The sequence below is a fragment of the Macaca nemestrina genome, chromosome 9 (genome assembly GCF_043159975.1).
Source record: "Macaca nemestrina isolate mMacNem1 chromosome 9, mMacNem.hap1, whole genome shotgun sequence".
Classification (NCBI taxonomy): Eukaryota; Metazoa; Chordata; class Mammalia; order Primates; family Cercopithecidae; genus Macaca; species Macaca nemestrina.
In genome coordinates this window covers 72,978,132-72,996,539 of record NC_092133.1, presented here as the reverse complement: position 1 = coordinate 72,996,539, position 18,408 = coordinate 72,978,132, and positions in this window count along the sequence as shown.

Sequence of the window (18,408 nt, the reverse complement as noted above, 5' to 3'; positions counted from 1 at the left end):
CAAGAACTTCCTAAAAGACCCCACATTTCCTATAAGCTCCAACAATCTGATGTCACACTGTACCCACAATACTCACTACAAAACATAAATATGACCAGGTCACTCAAGACAAATATCATTCAACAAACTTCCTTATACTTAATGTACAGAAATGCCTTCAATATAGCAATAAGACCCTGTACAGTTTAACTTGTCTCTACGCACATGGTTGTTCAAAGGAACAATAATATTGAGTGAAAGACACCAACAGCCATGGTTGGAAGACATATGTTTCCTTGATGGTCAAAGAGAAGAGGTGATGTTCTCATCAAGTATGAGATGATGGCTTGCTCCTAGGTACCAGATACGGGGAAGGGCTTCACTATTTCCCAAGTGCATCACAGAACAAGCAGCTACTGTGGCTCACACTGAATAAAGGGAAGATTCAGGCAGCTGCAAGAAGTTTGCTGATATGGTTTGGCTGTGTGCCCACCCAAATCTCAACTTGAATTGTAGCTCCCATAATTCCCACCTGTCATAGAAGAACCCCTTGTGAGATAACTGAATCATGGGGTAGGGTCTTTCCTGATGATAGTGAATAAGTCTCATGGGACCTCATGGTTTTACAAAGAGGAATTCCCCTGCACAAAGTGTCTTGTCTGCTGCCATATAAGACATGCCTTTGCTTCTCCTTTGCCTTCTGCCATGATTGTGGGGCCTCCCAGGCATGTGGAACTGTGAATCCATTAAGCCTCTTTCCTTTATAAATTATCCAGTCTCAGGTATATCTTTATTAGCAGCATGAGAACAGACTAATACAGTAAATTGGTACCAGGAATGGGATGCTGCTGTAAAGATACCTGAAAATGTGGAAGTGACTTTGGAACTAAGTAACACACAGAGGTTGGAACAGTTTGGAGGGCTCAGAAGAAGATAGGAACATGTGGGAAAGTTTGGAACTTCCTAGAGACTTGGAGGGTTCAGGAGACAGGAAATTGTGAGAAAGTTTGGAACTGCCTAGAGACTTGGAGGGCTCAGAAGAAAGGAAGATGTGGGAAAGTTTGAAACTTCCTAGAGACTTGTCGAATGGCTTTGACCAAAATGCCGATAGTGATACAGACAATAAAGTCCAGGCTGACGTGCTCTCAGATGGAGATGAAGAACTTGTTGGGAACTGGAGCAAAGGTGACTCTTGCTATGCTTTACTGGAGACTGGTGGCATTTTGCCCCATCCTAGAGATCTGTAGAACTTCGAACTTGAGAGAGATAATTTACGGCATCTGACAGAAGACATTTCTAAGCAGCAAAGCATTCAAGGGGTGATTTGGGTGCTGTTAAAAGCGTTCAGTTTTATGTATTCACAAAGATATCATTTGGAATTGAAACTTCTGTTTAAAAGGGAAACAGAGCATAAAATTTCAGAAAATTTGCAACCCAACAATGCAATAGAAAAGAAAAACCCATTTTAAGTAATGAGGAGACAAATGTTAATCCTCAAGACAATGGGGAATGTGTCTCCAGGGCATGTCAGAGGTCTTCATGGCAGCCTCTCCCATCATAGGCCAGGAGACCTAGGATGAATGAATGGTTTTGTGGGCTGGGTCCAGGGCCTTGCTGCTTTGTGCAGTCTCTGGACTTGTCCTGTGTCCCAGCTGTGGCTAAATGGGGCCAATGTACAGCTCAGGCTGTTGCTTCAGAGGGTGAAAGCCCCAAGCCTTGGTGGCTTACATGTGGTGTTGGGCCTGTGAGTGCCCAAAAGTCAAGAATTGAGGTTTGGGAACTTCTGCCTAGATTTCACAGGATGTATAGAAATGCCTGGATGTCCAGGCAGAGGTGTGCTGCAGGGACAGAGCCCTCATGAAGAATTTCTGCTAGGGCAGTGCAGAAGTGAAACGTGGGGTGGGAGCCCCCATACACAGCCATCAATTGGACACTGCCTAATGGAGCTATGAGAAGAGGGCCACCATTCTGCAGACCCCAGAATGGTAGATCGACCGACAGCTTGCCCTGTGCACCTGGAAAAGCCACAGACACTCATCACTAGTCTGTGAAAGCATCCAGGAGGGGGGCTGTACCCTGCAAAGCCACAGGGGTAGAGCTGCCCAAGACCATGGGAACCTACCTCTCATATCAGCATGACCTGGATGTGAGACATGGAGTCAAAGGAGATCATTTTGGAGCTTTAAGATTTGACTGCCCCACTGGATTTTGGACTTGCATGGGGCCTGTACCGCTTCATTTTAGCCAATTTCTCCAATCCTGAATGTGTGTATTTACCCAGTTCCTGTATCCCCACTGTATCTGGGAAGAAACTAACTTGCTTTTGATTTTACAGGCTCATAGGTGGAAGGGACTTGTCTTGTTCCAAATGAGAGTTTGGATTGTGGACTTTTGAGTTAATGCTGAAATGAGTTAAGAGTTTGGGGGACTGTTGGGAAGGTATGATTGTTTTTTAAATGTGATGACATGAGACTTGTGAGGGGCCAGAGGAAGAATGATATGGTTTGGCTGGGTTCCCACCCAAATCTCATCTTGAATTGTAGCTCCCATAATTCCCATGTGTCCTGGGAGGGACCCAGTGAGAGATCATTGAATCATGGGGGTCGGTTTCCCATGCTGTTGTCATGATAGTGAATAAGTCTCATAAGATCTAATGGTTTTATAAAGGGGAGTTCCCCTGCAGAAGCTATCTTGCCTGGTGTCATGTAAGACATGGCTTTACTTCTCCTTTGCCTTCTGCCAATATTGTGAGGCCTCCCCAGTCATGTGGAACTGTGAGTCCATTAAACCTCTTTCTTTTATAACTTACCCAGTCTTAGCTATGTCTTTATTAGCAGCAGGAGAACAGACTTATACACTTGCCTTTGCCATTTTCCTATTTCTGAAAATAACTTCCTTCCTCTGCCCATCCCCTAACCTACCTGTCTGATGTGAATTATCTGAATGTGGTCTTGTTTGCTCATCAGGCACAAGTGATGAATGCTAATCATCCCAGCACATTCTTCTTTACTGCAAGAGTAGATCAATTGATGATTAATTTTCTAGCTACAGAGAACTGCAGCAGATCCATGCTTCAGGACTTTTAGTTTTTTATATATAAATTTCAGGGGTACAAGTGCAGTTTGTTACACAGATATATTATGTAGTGAAGTCTGGGCTTTTAGTGTAACCATCACCCAAATAATGTACATTGTACACAGTAAGTAAATTCTCATCCCTCAACCCCTTCCCACACTCCCACCCTTCCAAGACTCCAATGTCTGTTTTACTCTCTATGTTCTTGGGTGTACATTATTTAACTTCCACTTATAAATGAAAACGTGGCATTTGACTTGTTTCTGAGTTGTTTCACTTAAGATGATGGCCTCCAGTTCCACCCATGTTCTGCAAAAGGAATTATTTCATTCTCTTTCTTATGGCTGAAGAATATTCTATGGGGTGTGTGTGTGTGTGTGTGTGTGTGTGTGTGTGTGTGTATACACATATAGTCATATGGCATAAGATGATAGCACATTGTGGCTTTAATTTGCATGTCTCTGATGATTAGTGATGTTGAGCATTTTTTTTCATATGCTATTGGCCATTTCTATATCTTCTTTTGAGAAATGTCTATTCATGTACTTTGCCCACTTTTAAATGTAGCTATTTGTTTTCTTTTCATTGAGTTGTTTGAATTCCTTGTAGATTCTTGATATTAGTCACCTATTGGATGCATAGTTTGCAGAGATAGATAGATAGATAGATAGATAGATAGATAGATAGATAGATACCTAAAATTTTATTTTTTAAACTTTTAGGTTCGGGGGTATAAGTGCAGGTTTCTGCAGGTTTGTCACATAGGTAAACTTGTGTCTTGAGGGTTTGTTGTACAAATTATTTCATAATCCAGGTATTAAGCCCACTACCCAATAGTTATCTTTTCCGCTCCTTTCCCTCCGCCCAACCTCCACCCTCAAGTAGACCCCAGTGTCTGTTGTTTCCTCCTTTGTGTTCATAAGTTCTTATCATTTAGCTCCCCATTATAAGTGAGAACATGCAGTATTTAGTTTCCTGTTTCTGCATTAGTTTCTAAGGATAACAGCCTCCGGCTCTATCCATGTTCTCACAAAATACATGACTTCTTTCCTTTTAATGATTGCGTATAACATTTTCTTTATCCAGTCACCTATTTATGAACACAGGTTGATTCCATATGTTGGCTATTGTGAATAGTGCTGTGATAAACATACATGTGCAGGTATTTTTTTGATATGACATTTTTTTCCTTTAGGTAGATACTTAATAGTGAAATTGTTGGATCAAATGGTAGTTCTATTTTTAGTTCTTTGAGAAATCTTCGTGCTGTTTTCCATAGAGGTTGTACTAAATTACATGCCCAAGAACAGTGTATAAGGGTTCCCTTTTCTCCACATCCATACCAATGTCTGGTTTTCCGTTTTTTTTTTGTTTGTTTGTTTTTTTTTACTTTTTAATAATAGCCATTCTGATGACATAAGATGATAACTCATTGTGGCTTTAATTTGCATTTCTCTGATGATTAGTGATGTTAAGCATTTTTTTTTCACATGCTTCTTGGCCATTTGTTTATCTTCTTTTGAGAAATATCTATTCATGTACCTTGCCCACTTTTCAATGGAATTGTTTTCTTTTTGTTAAGTTGTGTTCCTTTTGTATTCTTGATATTAGTCACCTATTGGATCCATAGTTTGCAAATATTTTCTCCCATTATGAGGCTCATCTCTTCACTCTGTTGTTGATGATAATTATGATGATAATTATTATTATTATTATGCTATGCTGGTCATCTAGTCTCTGACTTAAAATGAAATATTCTTATAGTATCATCTTAGCATATTTCATTTTTTTCTTCTTTGATTTGAAGTTTTGGTTTTGGTTTTAAGTTGTGTTTTTTTCTTTCTAAAACACTTTTTAAAATTATGGGCTTTCTATAATTATCACTTAAAATACACAATGAGGGAAGTTTACAGTATCAGGACAATGAATTATTTTATCAGTTGAATAATTTGTTCATTTTTGTGAGTTTTTCATCAGTGTACTTTATTTTATATGGCCCTTTTGAGGATCATTAATCCTCAAAAAAATTACAATATTTCACATGTAAAATTTGTAAAACAATTTTACAATTTTTTTAAATATTGTAAAAAAATTACAATATTTCATTATAGCATTTTGGGCTGCTATAATGAAGCACCATAGACTGGGTGGCTTAAACAGAAAACACTTTCTCAAAATTCTAGAGGCTAGGAGCCTGATATCAGGGTGTCAGTATGGTTGGGTTTTGGTAAAGACTCTCTTTCAGGTTGCAGATAGTCAATCCTGTTGTATCCTCACATGGTGCAAAGAGAACAAGAGAGCTCTTTGGGCTCTCTAGGGATTAAGGGCACTAATTCCATTTATGATGGCTCCATCCTCATGATCCTATTACCTCCCAAATGTCCCTCCTCTTAATACCATCATATTGACGGTTAGGATTTCAAGATATGAATTTAGGGAGCGGGAATATAAACATTCAGTGCATTACAACAGGTTAACAAATTCTAATAATTATAATAATAGCTTTTGTACTTTATAAAGTCTCCAACTCTTACTATAGAACAACTAGGCAATCTTCTTTTCAGGCTGATCACTATTATTTTTAACACTATTCCCAGGAACTGCTGAAGATGTTCTTGCTTTGTGATAACATCAAGATATTCTCTCCTGCTCCATATAGGTAATGAGTACCCTCTCATGAGCTCTGGGCATCCTGTCTATCTTCTACCTATATATATTTCTATATCTACATATGTATGCATCCATCTAGCTATCTAATCTTTCCATCATAACCTATGTATTTATTTGTTTGGAGAATGGTATTCAAAACCAAAATTGGCTCTAAGAATGCACATTAGTCACTTTGGAAGGACTAGATGAAGTAGGCATGGGAGGCTAGCAGAGACGTTTCTCTCTGAAGTCTCCATAGGGAGAATTATACCTTTCTTTCAGCTTCCAGCGTTGCCAGCAATCCTTGGCTTGTAGATGCTTCACTCCAAACTCTGTCTCTGACATCATGTGGTGGTCTTCCTGTCTGTATATATTCTCCTCTTCTTATGAAGACACTATTAGTATTAGATCACAGCTCACTGAATCCATTTTTTTGGGAAAACAATTCAAGCCATAATGGTCCATTTTAAAGCTGTGTGGTTAGTTGCATATCTATATGGGATTGTTGTCTTCTTCATAAATTGACCCCTTTCATCATTGTGTATTATTCATCTTTACCCTTGCTAATTTTTATTTGTTCTAAATTTTACTTTGTCTGATATTAATATAGACACTCCAGGTTTCTTTTGATTAGTGTTTTCAAGGTACATTTAAAAAATTTTTGTTTTATGTTTGTGGGTACACAGTAGGTATATATATTTATGGGGTATTTGAGAGACAAGCATGCAATGTATAATAATCACATAAGTGTAAATGGGGTATCCATCACCTCAAGCATTTATCCTTTGTTTTACAAACAATCCAATCATACTCTTTTAGTTATTTTAAAATGTACAGTTAAATTATTTTTGACTACAATCACCCTGCTGTGCTAGCAAATACTAGGTATTATTCATTGTTTCTAACTATCTTCTTTGTACTCATTTACCATCCCCACTTCTCCCTGATACATCCACTACCCTTTCCAGCCTCTGGTAACCATACTTCTACTCTTTATCTTGGTGAGTTCAGTTGTTTTAATTTTTAGCTCCCACAAATAAGTGAGAACATGTGAAGTTTGTCTTTCTGTGTCTGGCTTATTTCACTTAATGTAATGTCCTCCAGTTACATCCATGTTGTTGCAAATGACAGGATTTCATTCTTTCTTATGGATGAATACTACTCTGTTGTGGATATGTATCTCATTTTCTTTATCCATTCATCTGTTGATGGACATTTACATTGCTTTCAAATCCTGGCTACTGTGAATAGTGCTGCAATAAACAAGGGAGTGCAGATATCTCTTCCATATACTGTTTTCCTTTCTTTTGGGTGTATACTTAGGAGTAGGATTGATGGATTCTATGGTGGCTCTAGTTTTAGTTTTCTGAGGAACCTACAAACTGTTTTCCATAGTGGTTGTACTAACTTACACTCTCACCAACATTGTTTTTCTTTTACTTTTAACTTATCTATATCATTATACTTCCTGTGAGTTTCTATATTTTCTCATATCATATTTTAATCAATTCTGATGATCGCTGTCTTTTAATTGATGCATTTATACCATTAATAGTTAGTAGAATTGACATATTTAGGCTCAAGCCTACCATTTTATTAGGTTTTTGTTGTTGTTTTTGTTGTTCTTCCTCTGTTTATTCATTCCTGCCTTCTTTTGGTCATTTGAATATTTTTCAGTATTTGATTTTAATTTATCTATTCTCTTTTTTAATATATTTCTTTATATAGGTTTTAAAGTTGTTGCTCCAGGGATTTCAAAATACAACCATAACTTTTAACAATCTACGTAGAATCAATATTTTATCACTTAGATGGAATGTAGAAAGTGTGCCACCATCCGTTCACTAAACTGCCTCTCTTAGTGTTACATTTGTCTTTTTTTTTTTTTTTTTTTTTTTTTTTTTTTTGAGAGGAGTCTCACGCTGTTGCCCAGGCTGGAGTGCAGTGGCGCGATCTCGGCTCACTGCAAGCTCCGCCTCCTGGGTTCACGCCATTCTCCTGCCTCAGCCTCCTGAGTAGCTAGGACTACAGGCGCCCGCCACCGCGCCCGGCTAATTTTTTGTATTTTTAGAAGAGACGGGGTTTCACTGTGGTCTCGATCTCCTGACCTTGTGATCCGCCCGCCTCGGCCTCCCAAAGTGCTGGGATTACAGGCTTGAGCCACCGCGCCCGGCCTTACATTTGTCTTTTATATTACATCTATATACATTGAAAACTCCTTGAGACAATGTATTCATTTTTCCTCCTTAATGGACAAATATGTTATGAAAGAACTCAATAGGGAATGCATAATACACTGTAGTTACCATTTCTGTTGCTCTTCCTTCATTCTTGTAGTTATTCAGTGAGAGAGATGACATGAAGTGTGTTTACTCCATGTAACCTCAAACTGTAACCTGAATATATAAGTTTTCTATTTTCTTTTTTTAATCTGTAGAACTCTCATTTTTATGTTATTACATCTTCCAATACATGAATACAATATATTGCTGCCTTTATTTAAACTTATTTAAATTCTCTCAATTTTTTTAATACTTTCCACTGTAGAGAACTTTTTTACCACTCCTTTGACTTAATCCTCAGCATTTGATGGTTTATGATGCTGTTTTAAATGATATTTTTAAAATTTCATTTTCTAAATGCTTGTTGCTGGTATATTATAATACAATTTTTAATATCAACCTGTTTCTTGCATTCTTTCTTAATTCACTTATTAATACTAATTTTTTTATAAATAAGTAAGACTTTTTTACAAAACAATCATGTCATCTGCATATAGTTTTATTTCTTAATTTCCAATCTTACATATTTCATTTACCTCCATTGTTGAATTGGCCAGAGCTTCACCTATCAAATAGAAATGGTGATAGCCAGCATTTGTGTCTTGTTCTTGAACTCAGGGATGAGGCTTTCAATATTTGACCATAGTGTTTGACATTAGCTATATTTTGTTAACAGCTCTTAATATATTCAGAAATTTCCCTTCCACTTATTGAACTGATTTTGAATGCTTACCCAAACTTGCAGTCTATGCATAAACCCAAATTGGCTGTGATAAATTATGTTTTTAGATTTAGATTTCATCTTTAGATTCAACTTGCTAATATTTTGTTTAGAGTTTGTATTTTTATGAGATTAATCTCTATTTTTTAACTCATAAAATCATTGTTATGTTTTTGTGTCAAGATTATGCCTGCAACATAAAATGAGTTGCAAACCATACCCACTTTTTCTCTTATCTTGAAAAGTTTGTGGAAGATCATTATTGCTTCTAATTTGCATGTTTATGTAAAAAAAAGTAGTAATTGTATGAGAAAAAATACAGATGAATCTCACTCATAAGAAAAATACAAACTCTAAACAAAATATTAGCAAGTTGAATCTAAAGATGAAATCTAAAAACATAATTTATCACAGCCAATTTGGGCTTATGCGTAGGATGCAAGTTTGATTCAGTATTCAAAATACATTCAATAAGTGGAAGGGAAATTTTTGAATATATTAAAAGCTGTTCACAAAATATTATAGCTAATGCCAAACATTATGGTTAAATGTTGAAAGAATTATCCAGATAAGCCATGTGGGCTTAAAGAGTTCTTCTGACAAGATTTTAATTAAAAATTCAATCTTTATCAGATATATTAATAATCAGATTTTCTATTTTTGTGTCAGTTTTAGTGAGTTGCTTTTTAAAGAAAAATTGAATGTTTCATCCAGCTTTTCAAATGTATTGTCATATTCATAATATCCTCCTTCTAATGGAAATAGGATCTGAATTTTTTGTCCCCTTATTCATTCTTGATATTCGTAATTTTGTGTCTCAAGAAAGAAAGACATAAATTACAAACATCATACAAATTAATGATAAATACGGCTCCAAATAGTGATGAATATGTCTTTGCATGAACATGTTTTCATTACTCTTTGGTAGATTACTAGGAGTACAAATACTGGGTCATGTAGTAAATTTATTTTTAAGTTTTTAAGACACCATCAAATCATTTTACAAAGTTTCTTTACTATTTTATTCTCTTAAAAAATGCATAGGGGTTCCAGTTTCTCCACATTCTTACCAATACCTTGAATTAACTTTATCTTTGATTATGTCCATTCTAACAGGTGTGTAGTAATAACTCATTGTGACTTAAATGTTCATTTCTCTAGTATTAATATTAGGTATCTTTTTATGTGCTTATTAGCCATTTCTATATATCATTTGAAAAAGCAACTATTCAAATATTTTACCCATATTTTAGTTTCATTGTTTATTTTATTATTATTGAGCTGTAGGAGTTACTTGTATATCCTAACTTCAAGGCTTTACAAATCCAGAATGTTTTCAGTCTGCCCTGGGTTTTATTGCCCTCTAGTTCCGTTTGAGTCTTATGCCATGTGTGCAGCTACAAAGTAAGCCAGTAGTGTGAAACTAGTTTGGAGGTTCTCTGTCTCCAGTGAGGACATATGGACTCAGCCAGGAGTAAGCTTGTCCCAGTGAGGACTACAAACCTCAGGCTAAAAGAGTGGAGCCATCAGCCTTCCCACTTGTTTGCCTCAGATAAGTCACTTCCATTGAACATGGGCGTTAGCCACTGCCCCAAGTAGAGTTAGTTACCTCCAACTGTGTCAGAGAAGCTGTTGGTCTTCATAGCCTGCCCCACCCTGGGAGAACCTCCACATCAGCCACTGGGAAGGTGGATGATGGGAGAAGCCCCTGACACAGGCCTAAGCACTATAGACTCCCACGTTCTTACTCTAAGCTCAGATTATTGCGTGACTTTAGTAGAATTACAGAGTGACGACATATTTATTGTCAACTTTATGGTTACCTTCTGGGGAGAGGATTTTGGGGAAGTCCTGAACTTTATAGACTTGAATCTTAGTCTTTGTTTTTTTATAATGTATGCATGTAATTATACATATTTCCTTCTAAGAACAGCTTCAGACTTGCTATACAAGTTTTGGTATGTTTTATTTTATAATAATTCAATTTAAAATACTTTATAATTTCCATTTTGATTCTTTGCCTCATGAGTCATTTATATGTGAATTCCTTAATTGCACATTGTGGGAAGTTTTCGGTGATTTTTTTTTTTTTTATTGATTACTGGCTTCATTAAACCATTTTAAAAGAACATATTCTAAATCAATGATTTTGCTCCCCAGATGACATTTGGCAATATCTGGAGACATTTGTTGTCACAACTGTGAAAGAAGAGTGGATACTGGCATCTACTAAAGAGAGGCCAGGGATGCTGCTAAAAGTCCTATAATGCACAAGACACACTCTTGCAACAAAGAATTATCTAGTCCAAAATGTCAACCCTGCCAAGAATGAGAAACCCTGAGATTTATTGAGATTAACCTTAAGGTTCACTTGCCACAATTTGGTAAATATTCCATGCCTACTTGAAAAGAATGCGATTCTGTCACTGTTTGTGCAGGATCCTCTCTTAGATTCATATTTGTTAATTATGTTGTTAATGGATTCTATATGCTTATTATTTTTTGCCTGTTGTCCTGTTAGTTATTAAAAAAGGTATGGTAAATTCTCCAATTTTGCTTACAGGTTTCCTTATTTCTCCTTTTAGTTATCTTTTTAGTTTTATTGCTTTATATATTTTGAAGTAATTTTTAGGTTCATACAAACAGAAATCTGCCTGTCTTCCTGGCTAATAGGAATTTTGTTTGTCGTTGTGAAATTATCTCTAGTAATGCTTAATTTCTTATCTGATATTACACCAGGTTTTTTTATAGTTAACCTTGCCACGTTTTTTCCATCCTTTTATTTTGAACCTCGGTATAAGTTTCTTTAGTTGTCTTTTCTAAGTGTAATATAATAAGGTTTTGATTTTTATCCAGCCTAATAATATTTGTTCTTTTAATTGAAATATTCTGGCACATCACAAGTAATATTGTTACTAATATATTTGGATTTATTTCTACCATCTTATTATTTTTCATTTATCACTTACTTTTTGTTTCTTTATCTCTTTCTTCAAAGTTTTTTGCTTAATCAAATATTTTTATTTTTTTTTCCTCTTTATTTTCTTGCTTGTTTCAAAGGTTTTTTCCCCCTATTCTTCTGGTGACTGTCCTAACTATCACAAAATGCATCCTTGAGTTATTAGAGTCTAATGTAAGTTAGTACTTTAACTTCTTTCCAGATAATTCTAAGAGTTTAGATAACCCCTATCTACTCTTTATCATCTTTAGTGTTTTAGGGGTGAGCTTTATCATGCGTTTTAATTCTGAATATATATTGCAACCCACAGAAGACATTATTTTATCAGTCAATAGGCATTTGGCATTATCCATCTATTTAACTTTTGTGTTATGCTCTTCATTTTTTCCTTCATTAATCCTGTTCCGGGATATTTTCCCTCTTCCAGAATATTTTTTAGTATTTATTTAGCCTGTGTTTACTGGCAGTAAATTCTCTCAGTCATTGTCTAGAAATTGTTCTTATTTTTGTCTTCACTTTTGAAGGATATTTTTGGTAGGTGTCAAGTTATAAGGTGGCAGCTGTTTCTTTCAAAACTTTAAATATGTCATTCTGTTGTTTGTGGGTTGCCATCATTTCTCTGTGAACATCAGTTGTCTTTCCTGTTAGTTTCTTTTGAAGGTTATGTGTCTTTACACTGGCTGCTTTCAAGCTGGGAAGTGAGTTCAGAGGGATTTGGGCACACAATGCTAGCCTATTTGGTGATTAGAACATGGTGTAGATGAGAATATGTGGGTTTGTGGTGGGCACTTCCTTTTGACCCTTATAGATTCTTTGCCCCATGAGGAGGGCCATTGTCTTAGTCATCTCAGGCTGCTACAACAAAATACCATACACTGGTTGGCTTAAACAACATACATGTGTTTCTCACATTTTTGGAGGTTGGGAAGTCCAAGATCGAGGAGCTGGCAGATTTAGTTCCTGGTGACGGGGCTCTTCCTATCTTGCTGATGGCTGCTTCCTCACTGTGTCCTCACATGGTTGAAACAGAGAGCACTGGCCTCTCTCCCTCTTCTTAAAAATCACCTAACCTATCATGGGGGGCCTATCTGCATGACCTCATCTAGACTTACCTCCTGAAGGTCTCACTTCCAAATACCATCACATTTGGGGGCACGGCTTCAGCATATGAATTTGTGGAGGACACAAACGTTCAGTTCATGACAGGCATAGTCAGAGGAAAACCAGAGCAGGGGTCTCTAAATAGTGGCCAAAGACATGTACCCATTTGTCTGAGTCTAACAGAGATACTAATTCTAAGTGTTGAGCCTATAGCAACGATTAAACTATAAAATTAGGACTAAAAGTAAAACAAGATGGTGATTAGGGTGATAGTACAAAATGCAAATAATACATGCTCCAAGAACATAAAATTTATACAAATAAAAAATGAGCAGTTAAGGGAAAAAGAGGTGGTAAAATATGCTGATTTCCTCATCTTTAACAGCAGGAAACCAAAGGGTTCCACTAAAAAGCTCACAAATCAAATACAATCATCACTAATGCATATTTCTGTTATAGGAATTAGCTCATATGTGATTTGAAATTAATTAGTAGTGATGATGATGGTATACTTTGGAAGTCACATTGATTCATGTGTGATATTTTTTGGCATGCTAATATTCTAAGCCACCAGGGAATAGTGGATGAATGTTGCAAGCAACAGACATGTACAGGACTGTACACAATGCCAAGCCACTACATATTTTTCTTCTTGGCTCACTTTGTCCCTACGCACTATCTTTGAGGGCCAGCAAATGCAGCACTTGCTTATACCTCCTCTCTTCAAACTATCTTCATTTTTATGTAAAAAATATTATAATTACCGCTGGGCATGGCTGCATGTGGCTGTAGTCCCAGCTACTCAGGAGGCTGAGGCAGGAAGATCACTTAAGTCCAGGAGTTTGAGGCTAGGCTGGGCAATATAGCAAGATCCTATCTCTAGAAAGGAAAAGTAAAATAAATAAAATAAAATACTGTAAGTACTGATTACTACTTTATTAGAAACTTAATGTTTTTTTAATTGGGTGATTTTTTGTTTGGATTATAATTGATTTTGCTCTAATAAAGTAGCATTTTTTAATTGTCTGCTGTTAACTCTACTTTTCTAAAAAGCCTAATATGCTTAGAAGACAATTTTACAGAAATGAGTTTTTTTTCAGTACACACTCACACACTCTAAACTTTAATAACACTAAGAAGGATACATAATTAAATGCAATCAGATAGCACGTAAGGAAGAGGATACAACAAATTCCTAATTCATTTATTGCCTATTTTAGGGTAACATTTAATCAGGGTTACATCTGAGAAACAGGACCAGTTATCTGATATTTAAATCAATTCATTGCAGAGAATTAGCTTATGTGATTGTGGGGCTGTCTTGGAAAGTCCAGAATCTGTCGGAAAAGATGGACTCTCTTGGGCAGAAGCTGATGCTGCAGTCCACAGATGAAATGTCTTCCTCCTTAAGAAAACCTCATGTTTTCTGCTTTTAAGATCTTTCAACTGAGTGAATCAGGTCCACTAAAATTATCAAGGACAATCTCCTTCACTTAAAGTCAACTAACTGTAGATGCTAATCACGTCTACTAAATACCTCACAGCAACACCTAGTCATTTATGATTGAATAACCGGGTACTGTTGCCTGACCAAGTTGACACTACCGCTGACTATCACAGAAACTAACACAAATTTTTAAAAAGACATGTTTAATGGTATAGTACATAGTTGTAGATATGAACGTCTCTTTTAGCAGAAGTACAAGCCTGCCTAAATATCAAGGGAATCACAATATCAAAATACAAAGAAAAGAGCACATATTGAAATATTTTATGTAATACAAACAAAAAATAACAGAATAATATGGATTAAAAGCAAGCATATATATCAATGTTTTCAAGTGAATTAACTGTCTCTTATGACATAAAAAAATTCAGATTGGAATTAAAAGCAAAACCCATGGTTGTTCACTGCAAAAGTTGTTCAACGTTGCTGATTGATTGAAAATTTTCAATAATAAAGTGTTTATACAAAAATGTTGATGGGAAAAATAAAACCAAAACACAATTCTGTGCTCTCTGTATAAGACACAGGCAAAACAAAGTGACTCAGAAAACTCAAAAACAAAAAAAATATAAACAAGGAAAACACAATAAAAAAGAGTAGTCTTAGCAATCTTAATAACACATAACTTTGAATTCAGGCCAAAAATCCTTAAACAAAACAAAAACAGGCAGTTTATGAGATTAAAGAGTCCAATACACAATGAACACATAACGGTTGGGATTGTATGCATTAAATAATATAGAATTCACATTCATAAATCACAACTGTGAGAGTAAAATGCATAAACAGAGATACATTAACCTTAGATTTTATTTTACCTATCTTTTCCTGTAAAAAATAGAAATCTGAAATAAAATAATTAAAGAGGTATAATAATTGATATATTTTAAACTTTAAACCCTAAAAATAAAGAGCATACCTTCTTCCAAGGTATAGAATATTTATAAAACTTGATCATATATTAGACCACTTGCAAGGCCCCGATAAATTTCAAAAAGTAAAAATAATATCCCCAAATGTACCATGCTTATAAGGAAACAACACTAGTACTTAGTAAGAAAACAATATGGGACTTTTTAAAAGTCCCACAAGCAGTTCTTATTTCAAATATAAAATTGAAACTAAAATAAAAAAGATCTAGAAAAGAATGAATTGAAAACTCTAATGATCAAATCCTATACATTCACCTGGTAGAAACATATACGAGAAAATGTATAATGACAAGTGTATATGTTTGAGTACATATGCAAATTTTAGGCTTTGTAATATCAGTAAATACTTTTAAATAAACCATCATTTTATTTATATCAGTTTTACCCCTATGCCATAATTAAAATTTTCAAGGTAGAAAATTTCATAAAAGGAGTCTGATAAACCTTTAATAAAGAATAATTTTGAAGCTATATAAAAGTTATTTTAGATAATGACTTTAGGGAAAAATCCAAATTCATATTATAAGGTAAGTATAACATTGGTAACATAATCCACTGAAGTCTGTATAATAAGAGAAAGCTACACAAAAGCTCACTCATGTATATAAATTAAAAACTACAAAATTAAAATAAGTTTAGAGCGAATTCATAAGCATATTACAAGAATAATACAATATAACCAAGTTGAATTTTTTCCAGAAATACAAATATGGTTCAATATTTTGAAATAATATAACAATATATTATAGAAATACATACTATGATTATTTTCACAAATTCTGAAAAAACTATTTGGTTATTACACATCTATTCCTGATTTAGTGAAACCAGAATAAATTGTTAATTTACAACTTAAATTTATAATTTAACAATAATATTAAATACATAGAAATAAATCTAGCCAAAATATGGAAGACTTTAATAAAGAAAAATATAGTATTTTGAGACATATTTTAAGGAAAGTTCAAATAAATTGAATGATACACCACGATCAGGGATTTGAGGACATAATATTCTAAAGATATCATTTCTTCCCAAATAAACACATAGATTCAATAAAATTCCAATCAAAATCCCAGTGGGTTGTTTTATGTAGAAATTGACAAACTGATTTTTAAGGAATTTTAGAATTTCTGAGTTAAAGAAAAGGTTTTTGAATTAACCTAGTCAGGCAAAAATAAAGAAAAAAGAATGAAAAGAAGTGAACAAAGTCTCTCATAAATATAGGTTTATATAAAATGTCCAAACCTAAGAATTATAGGCTATTCCTGAGGAAGAAGTAAAAGTAAAAAGTTGGGAAACCTATTTGAGGCAAAAATTCAGGAAAACATCCCTGGTCTTGCTAGAGATTTAGACAACCAAATACAAGAAAGTCAAAGAAGTCCTGGGATATTCACTACAAAGAGGACATCTCCAAGACATATAGTCATCAGGCTATCTAAAGTTAATATGAAGAAAAGAATTCTAAGAGCAGTGAGATAAGCATCAGACAACTTATAAAGGAAAACCTATCAGACTAACAGCAGATTATCAGTAGAAATCTTCCAAGCTAGAAGGGCTTAGGGTCCTACGTTTAGTCTCCTCAAACATAATAATACTCAACCAAGAATTTCGTAACCAGCAAAACTAAGTTTCATAAGTAAAGGAGAAATTAAGTCTTTCACAAACAAGCAAATGCTGAGAGAATCTGTCAACACTAGACAGCCCTACAAGAAATGAGTCCTAAATATTGAAACAAAAGGTTGATGTGCACCAGAATAAAAACAATTGAAAGCATAAAACTCACAGGGCTTATAAAACAGTGACACAATAAATTGAACAAAGTAACTTGGTAAAAATCGACATAATGACTGGAACAACACCTCACATGTTAACATTAACATTGAACATAAACGGTCTGAGTGCTACACTTTAAAAACATATATTGGCAGAATGGAATAAAAACCATAAACCAAATATCTACTATCTTCAGGAGACCTACCTAATGTATGAAGATTCTTAGAGACTCAAAGTAAAGATGTGGAAAAAATAGTTCATGCAAATGAAAACCAAAAGCAAGCAGGAGTAGTTGTTCTTATATCAGATAGACAACTTTAAAGCAACAAGAGGAAGGAAAGGAAAGGAAAGGAAAGGAAAGGAAAGGAAAGGAAAGGAAAGGAAAGGAAAGGAAAGGAAAGGAGAGGAGAGGAGAGGAGAGGAGAGGAGAGGAGAGGAGAGGAGAGGAGAGGAGAGGAGAGGAGAGGAGAGGAGAGGAGAGGAGAGGAGAGGAGAGGAGAGGAGAGGAGAGGAAGAAAAAGAAAGAAAGAAAAAGAAAGAAAGAAAGAAAGAAAGAAAGAAAGAAAGAAAGAAAGAAAGAAAGAAAGAAAGAAAGAAAGAAAGAAAGAAAGAAGAAAGAAAGAAAGAAAAGAAAGAAAAGAAGGGAAAGAAGGGAAAGAAAGAAAGAAAGAAAAAGAAAGAAAGAAAGAAAGAAAGAAAGAAAGAAAGAAAGAAAGAAAGAAAGAAAGAAAGAAAAAGAAAGAAAGAAAGAAAGAAGAAAGAAAGAAAGAACAGGAAAAGACAAGAAGAAAAAAAAGGAAAAGAAAGGAAGGAAGGTCATTATACAATGATAAAGGGATCAATTCAATAAGAGGAATATAACAATCCTAAATGTATATGTACCTAACTCCAGAGCTCCAAGATGCATAAAACAACTACTACTAGACCTAAGAAAAGAGGTAGACAGCAGCACAATAAAGAGAGAAGAACTTCAACACTCCATTGACAATCCTAGTCAAATCATTGAGACAGAAAGTCAACAAAGAAACATTGGACTTTAACTGGACTCTAGAAAAAGATGGACCTGGCCAGAAGCGGTGGCTCACACCTGTAATCCCAGCACTTTGGTGGGTGGATCATGAGGTCAGGAGATGGAGACCATCTGGCCATCATGGTGAAACCCTGTCTCTACTAAAAATACAAAAATTAGCTGGGCCTGGGCGTGGTGGTGTGCACCTGTAGTCCCAGCTACTCAGGAGGCTGAGGCAAAAGAATCACTTGAACCCAGGAGGGAGAGGTTGCAGTGAGCCAAAATCGCGCCATTGCACTCCAGCCTGGCGACAGAGCAAGACTCTGTCTCAAAAAAAAAAAAAAAAAAAAAAAGAAAAGAAAAAAGAAACAAAAGAGAGAGAAAAAAATAGATGGACCTAACAGACATTTACAGAACA